The sequence below is a fragment of the Megalopta genalis genome, chromosome 11 (assembly GCF_051020955.1).
Source record: "Megalopta genalis isolate 19385.01 chromosome 11, iyMegGena1_principal, whole genome shotgun sequence".
Lineage (NCBI taxonomy): Eukaryota > Metazoa > Arthropoda > Insecta > Hymenoptera > Halictidae > Megalopta > Megalopta genalis.
The window spans coordinates 2,728,849-2,734,848 of NC_135023.1; positions in this window are offsets into that span (position 1 = coordinate 2,728,849).

The window sequence follows — 6,000 nt, forward strand, 5'->3', positions numbered from 1 at the left end:
ATTGGAAAAACCGTAAAATCACAAGAGTAATGTGCCATTTTCTGACATTACATTTCGTTCTAAATGCTTAATCCCTATGTAAAAACGTTATTTAAGCACGAATATCGTATTTTGAAGAAAATCTAATGATAGGATTTTTCAGAAAATTGAAAAAAACAGAAAAATCACAAGAGTAAAGTGCCATTTTCTGACATTACATTTCGTACTCAATACCTAATTCTAATGTAAAAGCGTTAGTTAAGCAAGATTCTCGTATTTAAAAAATCTGATGATAGGTTTTTTCAGATAATTGAAAAAACCGAAAATTCACAAGAGTAAAGTGCCATTTTCTGACATTAGATTTCGTCCTAACTGCTCAATCCCTATGTAAAAACGTTATTTAAGCAGGAATAACGTACTTTGAAGAAAATCTAATGATAGGTTTTTTCAGAAAATTGAAAAAACCGAGAATTCACAAGAGTAAAGTGACATTTTCTGACATTACATTTCGTTCTAAAAACTTAATTCTAATGTAAAATTGTTATATAAGCAAGATTGTCGTATTTAAAAAATCTAATGATAGACTCTTTCAGAAAATTGAAAAAACCGAAAAATCACAAGAGTAAAGTGCCATTTTCTGTCATTAGATTTCGTTCTGAATGCCTAATCCCTATGTAAAAACGATATCTAAGCAAGAATATCGTACTTTGAAGAAAATCTAATGATTGGTTTTTACAGAAAGTTGAAAAAACAGAAAAATCACAAGAGTAAAGTGCCATTTTCTGACATTACATTTCGTACTCAATACCTAATTCTAATGTAAAAGCGTTAGTTAAGCAAGATTCTCGTATTTAAAAAATCTGATGATAGGTTTTTTCAGAAAATTGGAAAAACCGTAAAATCACAAGAGTAAAGTGTCATTTTCTGACATTAGATTTCGTTCTAAATGCTTAATCCCTATGTAGAAACGTTATTTAAGCAAGAATATCGTACTTTGAAGAAAATCTAATTTTAGGATTTTTCAGAAAATTGAAAAAAACAGAAAAATCACAAGAGTAAAGTGCCATTTTCTGACATTACATTTCGTACTCAATACCTAATTCTAATGTAAAAGCGTTAGTTAAGCAAGATTCTCGTATTTAAAAAATCTGATGATAGGTTTTTTCAGATAATTGAAAAAACCGAAAAATCACTAGAGTAAAGCGCAATTTTCTGACATTAGATTTCGTTCTAAATGCCTAATCCCTATGTAAAAACGATATTTAAGCAAGAATATCGTACTTTGAAGAAAATCTAATGATTGGTTTTTACAGAAAGTTGAAAAAACCGAAAAATCACTAGAGTAAAGCGCCATTTTCTGACATTATATTTCGTACTCAATACCTAATTCTAATGTAAAATCGTTTGTTAAGCAAGATTCTCGTATTTGAAAAATCTGATGATAGGTTTTTTCAGAAAATTGGAAAAACCGTAAAATCACAAGAGTAAAGTGTCATTTTCTGACATTAGATTTCGTTCTAAATGCTTAATCCCTATGTAGAAACGTTATTTAAGCAAGAATATCGTACTTTGAAGAAAATCTAATGTTAGGATTTTTCAGAAAATTGAAAAAAACAGAAAAATCACAAGAGTAAAGTGACATTTTCTGACATTACATTTCGTACTCAATACCTAATTCTAATGTAAAAGCGTTAGTTAAGCAAGATTCTCGTATTTAAAAAATCTGATGATAGGTTTTTTCAGAAAATTGGAAAAACCGTAAAATCACAAGAGTAAAGTGTCATTTTCTGACATTAGATTTCGTTCTAAATACTTTATCCCTATGTAGAAACGATATTTAAGCAAGAATATCGTACTTTGAAGAAAATCTAATGATTGGTTTTTACAGAAAGTTGAAAAAACCGAAAAATCACTAGAGTAAAGCGCCATTTTCTGACATTATATTTCGCACTCAATACCTAATTCTAATGTAAAATCGTTAGTTAAGCAAGATTCTCGTATTTGAAAAATCTGATGATAGGTTTTTTCAGAAAATTGGAAAAACCGTAAAATCACAAGAGTAAAGTGTCATTTTCTGACATTAGATTTCGCTCTAAATGCTTAATCCCTATGTAAAAACGTTATCTAAGCAAGAATATTGTGTCTTGAAGAAAATCTAATGATAGGTTTTTTCAGAAAATTGGAAAAACCGAAAAATCACAAGAGCAAAGTGCCATTTTCTGACATTACATTTCGTTCAACATGCTTAATCCCTATGTAAAAACGTCATCTAAGCAAGAATATCGGACTTTGAAGAAAATCTAATGATTGATACTTTCAGAAATTAGAAAAAACCGAAAAATCACTAGAGTAAAGCGCAATTTTCTGACGTTAGAATTCGTTCTAAATGCTTAATCCCTATGCAGAAACGTTATTTAAGCAAGAATATCGTACTTTGAAGAAAATCTAATGTTAGGATTTTTCAGAAAATTGAAAAAGACAGAAAAATCACAAGAGTAAAGTACCATTTTCTGAAATTACATTTCGTACTCAATACCTAATTCTAATGTACAAGCGTTAGTTAAGCAAGATTCTCGTATTTTAAAAATCTGATGATAGGTTTTTTCAGATAATTGAAAAAACCGAAAATTCACAAGAGTAAAGTGCCATTTTCTGACATTAGATTTCGTTCTAAATGACCAATCCCTATGTAAAAACGTTATTTAAGCAGGAATATCGTACTTTGAAGTAAATCTAATGATAGGTTTTTTCAGAAAATTGAAAAAATCGAAAAATCACAAGAGTAAAGTGCCATTTTCTGTCATTAGATTTCGTTCTAAATGACCAATCCCTATGTAAAAACGTTATTTAAGCAGGAATATCGTACTTTGAAGTAAATCTAATAATAGGTTTTTTCAGAAAGTTGAAAAAACCGAAAAATCACTAGAGTAAAGCGCAATTTTCTGACGTTAGAATTCGTTCTAAATGCTTAATTCCTATGTAGAAACGTTATTTAAGCAAGAATATCGTACTTTGAAGAAAATCTAATGTTAGGATTTTTCAGAAAATTGAAAAAAACAGAAAAATCACAAGAGTAAAGTGCCATTTTCTGACATTACATTTCGTACTCAATACCTAATTCTAATGTAAAAGCGTTAGTTAAGCAAGATTCTCGTATTTAAAAAATCTGATGATAGGTTTTTTCAGAAAATTGGAAAAACCGTAAAATCACAAGAGTAAAGTGTCATTTTCTGACATTAGATTTCGTTCTAAATGCTTAATCCCTATGGAGAAACGTTATTTAAGCAAGAATATCGTACTTTGAAGAAAATCTAATGTTAGGATTTTTCAGAAAATTGAAAAAAACAGAAAAATCACAAGAGTAAAGTGACATTTTCTGACATTACATTTCGTACTCAATACCTAATTCTAATGTAAAAGCGTTAGTTAAGCAAGATTCTCGTATTTAAAAAATCTGATGATAGGTTTTTTCAGAAAATTGGAAAAACCGTAAAATCACAAGAGTAAAGTGTCATTTTCTGACATTAGATTTCGTTCTAAATGCTTAATCGCTATGTAGAAACGATATTTAAGCAAGAATATCGTACTTTGAAGAAAATCTAATGATTGGTTTTTACAGAAAGTTGAAAAAACCGAAAAATCACTAGAGTAAAGCGCCATTTTCTGACATTATATTTCGTACTCAATACCTAATTCTAATGTAAAATCGTTAGTTAAGCAAGATTCTCGTATTTGAAAAATCTGATGATAGGTTTTTTCAGAAAATTGGAAAAACCGTAAAATCACAAGAGTAAAGTGTCATTTTCTGACATTAGATTTCGTTCTAAATGCTTAATCCCTATGTAAAAACGTTATCTATGCAAGAATATTGTGTCTTGAAGAAAATCTAATGATAGGTTTTTTCAGAAAATTGGAAAAACCGAAAAATCACAAGAGCAAAGTGCCATTTTCTGACATTACATTTCGTTCAACATGCTTAATCCCTATGTAAAAACGTTATCTAAGCAAGAATATCGGACTTTGAAGAAAATCTAATGATTGATTCTTTCAGAAATTAGAAAAAACCGAAAAATCACTAGAGTAAAGCGCAATTTTCTGACGTTAGAATTCGTTCTAAATGCTTAATCCCTATGTAGAAACGTTATTTAAGCAAGAATATCGTACTTTGAAGAAAATCTAATGTTAGGATTTTACAGAAAATTGAAAAAAACAGAAAAATCACAAGAGTAAAGTGCCATTTTCTGACATTACATTTCGTACTCAATACCTAATTCTAATGTAAAAGCGTTAGTTAAGCAAGATTCTCGTATTTAAAAAATCTGATGATAGGTTTTTTCAGATAATTGAAAAAACCGAAAAATCACTAGAGTAAAGCGCAATTTTCTGACGTTAGAATTCGTTCTGAATGCTTAATCCCTATGTAGAAACGTTATTTAAGCAAGAATATCGTACTTTGAAGAAAATCTAATGTTAGGATTTTACAGAAAATTGAAAAAAACAGAAAAATCACAAGAGTAAAGTGCCATTTTCTGACATTACATTTCGTACTCAATACCTAATTCTAATGTAAAAGCGTTAGTTAAGCAAGATTCTCGTATTTAAAAAATCTGATGATAGGTTTTTTCAGATAATTGAAAAAACCGAAAAATCACTAGAGTAAAGCGCAATTTTCTGACATTAGATTTCGTTCTAAATGCCTAATCCCTATGTAAAAACGATATTTAAGCAAGAATATCGTACTTTGAAGAAAATCTAATGATTGGTTTTTACAGAAAGTTGAAAAAACCGAAAAATCACTAGAGTAAAGCGCCATTTTCTGACATTATATTTCGTACTCAATACCTAATTCTAATGTAAAATCGTTAGTTAAGCAAGATTCTCGTATTTGAAAAATCTGATGATAGGTTTTTTCAGAAAATTGGAAAAACCGTAAAATCACTAGAGTAAAGCGCAATTTTCTGACGTTAGAATTCGTTCTGAATGCTTAATCCCTATGTAGAAACGTTATTTAAGCAAGAATATCGTTGTTTGAAGAAAATCTAATGTTAGGATTTTACAGAAAATTGAAAAAAACAGAAAAATCACAAGAGTAAAGTGTCATTTTCTGACATTAGATTTCGTTCTAAATGCTTAATCCCTATGTAAAAACGTTATCTATGCAAGAATATTGTGTCTTGAAGAAAATCTAATGATTGATTCTTTCAGAAATTAGAAAAAACCGAAAAATCACTAGAGTAAAGCGCAATTTTCTGACGTTAGAATTCGTTCTGAATGCTTAATCCCTATGTAGAAACGTTATTTAAGCAAGAATATCGTACTTTGAAGAAAATCTAATGTTAGGATTTTACAGAAAATTGAAAAAAACAGAAAAATCACAAGAGTAAAGTGCCATTTTCTGACATTACATTTCGTACTCAATACCTAATTCTAATGTAAAAGCGTTAGTTAAGCAAGATTCTCGTATTTAAAAAATCTGATGATAGGTTTTTTCAGATAATTGAAAAAACCGAAAAATCACTAGAGTAAAGCGCAATTTTCTGACGTTAGAATTCGTTCTGAATGCTTAATCCCTATGTAGAAACGTTATTTAAGCAAGAATATCGTTGTTTGAAGAAAATCTAATGTTAGGATTTTACAGAAAATTGAAAAAAACAGAAAAATCACAAGAGTAAAGTGCCATTTTCTGACATTACATTTCGTACTCAATACCTAATTCTAATGTAAAAGCGTTAGTTAAGCAAGATTCTCGTATTTAAAAAATCTGATGATAGGTTTTTTCAGATAATTGAAAAAACCGAAAAATCACTAGAGTAAAGCGCAATTTTCTGACGTTAGAATTCGTTCTAAATGCTTAATCCCTATGCAGAAACGTTATTTAAGCAAGAATATCGTACTTTGAAGAAAATCTAATGATTGGTTTTTACAGAAAGTTGAAAAAACCGAAAAATCACTAGAGTAAAGCGCCATTTTCTGACATTATATTTCGTACTCAATACCTAATTCTAATGTAAAATCGTTAGT